The 2,691-nt window shown below is 33.2% G+C and overlaps 1 long non-coding RNA gene across 1 annotated transcript; it reads left to right on the top strand.

Moving 5' to 3' along the window:
• Positions 1–600: 600 nt before the first annotated feature.
• On the top strand, positions 601–2,233 carry LOC139362220 (uncharacterized). Its single transcript, XR_011620623.1, has 3 exons — positions 601–759; positions 1,450–1,526; positions 2,119–2,233. It is a non-coding gene; the product is annotated as an uncharacterized lncRNA (long non-coding RNA).
• Positions 2,234–2,691: the final 458 nt, after the last annotated feature.

A 2,691-nucleotide genomic window follows, 5' to 3' on the forward strand; every position in this document is an offset into this window, starting at 1 on the left:
CAGTATGGGGGAAACTGCCCCCATGATTCTCCACTGGGTCCCTCCCACAACATGTGGGAATTATGGGAGCTATAATTCAATCTCAGTAATAATGAAATTTGGGTGAGGACACAGCCAAACCATATCAATGGGCTATAATATCTTCACTCATAACTGGCAGTCAGTGCTGGGTATAGGTCAGTTGCTTTCTGCTGAAAAAATCTGAGTATGTTCCAAAAGACGTTCATGCTTCAATAGAGTAGACCAGATTTTTTTTTTCGTCATACCCTTAAGGCTGCATTCAAGAAGAATAAAAGCAGAAGCTGAGTGCAACATAAACCCATGCTTATTTTGCCAAAATCTACTGATAGAAACTCATCATGAGACCAGCCTATATTTAAAGGGTGGTATGATGGTTTGAATAATGGCTTCTCAAGATACATGTCTATGTCTTAAAAGCCAGACCCTGAATATTACCTTATTTGGAAAAAAGATCTTTGCACGTGTAATTAACTTTTGTGATGATACCATCCTGGATATCCCCAGGCAGGCCCTGAACCCAGTAACAAGTGTTCTTATACAATAACAGGCAGAGGAGGAGACACAGAGAAGAGGAAATCCCCATTTCAAGACAAAGGAAGAGATAAGAGTGATGCAAGCACAAGGAATGCTGATAGCCACCAGAGACTGAAAGAGGCAAATAAAGATTTCCTTCTGGAGTCTTCAGAGGAAGTACAGCCCTGGTCACACCTTGGTTTCAGACTTTTGGTCTCCATAACTGTGAGATAATAAATTTTTTGTTGTTTTAAATCACCAAATTTATGATAACTTCATACTGTGGCCATCGAATATGGCCTCCACCTTCTTATGTGAGGTATAAGTAGCAAAGTCACCTTGTAAAGGAGTAGACATAAGGAGTGAGAAGAATTACTGCAGATATATTTGAAAACAATCTACCGTATGTATGAAGCCCCAGCTCTTGCAGTAACATTTCCAAGTCATTTTCGTTAAAAATGGAAACTTGAATGAGAATGAAAATTGTATTCAATTAAAACAAGAGATGTCTTGCATAGAAACAATATAATTACAAGTTCAATTCAACATGCAATTTTTTAATGCTCAAATTCTCTTATTTATCAGTTTCATGCTTTTCTTAAAAAAAAACGTATTAATAGGAAAAACTTTGGTAACATTTTGTTTTTATAGATTAAACTGTTTTACATAAAAAGCAATGTGGCTGAAAAGATGACCTTAATTTTAAAAATTGATGATGCATTTAAATGACTGCGAAAGATACACTTGAGCTATTGATTGAAAGATAGTTCGTTACCTCAAAGTAGCTATTTATATTTTTGTTTATATTTATAATGATAATCTCTATAGAACAGTTAATTTGCAAATCAAGTATGGAAAAATTGATGTTGCAGGTATTTTAACAAGTTGTGTGATTTTTTTTTTTTTTTTGACCAGGACAATCAACCATTAAACTAGTAATAAGTGCTGGAACCATGCACAGATGAAGCCAAATCTATGGGGATCCAAAGAATGTGAGTGGCATTCTCAAAACAAGTTCATTGTAAGCCCATATTATTACTATCATTAATCACCAATGAAGTATCAAAGATATTGTTTCTTAATTGTCTCAGAGTGGTCAATGAAATGATAAAATTCAAAATTTTGTGCAAAGAAAATCCAGTGGTTTTAATAGTCATGTTTAAAACATATTTATAATAGAGTAGAGTGAATGTACATCATCATGCCCTGTCAACACACAGAAAGTGCTTACAGTTTTTGAACCCAGAGCTAAGTTCTTGTTACATATTTTTCTTTGCTTTTTTCTTATAAAGGAATTTTTAAAAAAATTAAGAGACTGCAAAGGACTTTAAGGCTTGATTAATTTGCCTTAATGAGCAATGTCTTCCAAGTTGGGTAACTTTGTGGATATGGCTCCAAGGCTTAACACTCTTAAACAACTTCAAGGCACAACCATAAATGTTTTTATGACATATGGCACCAAACTAAAGAACAACAAAGTATAAAAACTGGATGAAGAGAAATGTGATATGAATTGTGATAGGAAATGTGATACAGGAATTGCGATTTGAATATGATCTTTAATTCATTTATTTGTGGTTTTAGTTACAGATTCAAACGGAAGGTAAAGAATACTACTACTGATTATTTTTCAATTAAAAAATGAACATTTTGGTGATTATTGCCTTAAGGCCATCAAAAGGCTAACCAGTGAATTAAAGACCCTCTCAGTCTACTATATAGTGAAAAATTTGCATTTCTTCTTCCCACCCCTACTCTCCCCCAAAGAAAATTTCCACTAATATTTTATTGTTTTATTTATTTGTCAGTTTTTTTGGCAACACACCTTCGTAACTGCCTGATCATATTGATTGTATAAAAATGTTGTTACTTGTAATTATGTATTAATGGAAGGTTAAGTTTTCAAAATATTATGAAACCATAACAATGAAAAGAACTTGCTAGAATGATGTTACCTATTATAATCATAGCCCTTTTTTAGTTGACACATTAAGTGTAACAGCCCATCTTTAATTTACTATAAAGTAGAAAACACTCTATCATTTGTTGATAACTTAAACATTGCACTGTATATTGAAACAGACTTCATCTGTTTTTCATTAAAAATTTCAAACAGAGCCATCCAGCTTTTACAATATGCATACATGTTATGTTCCA

This window comes from Macaca nemestrina, chromosome 3 (genome assembly GCF_043159975.1).
Source record: "Macaca nemestrina isolate mMacNem1 chromosome 3, mMacNem.hap1, whole genome shotgun sequence".
Taxonomy (NCBI): Eukaryota; Metazoa; Chordata; class Mammalia; order Primates; family Cercopithecidae; genus Macaca; species Macaca nemestrina.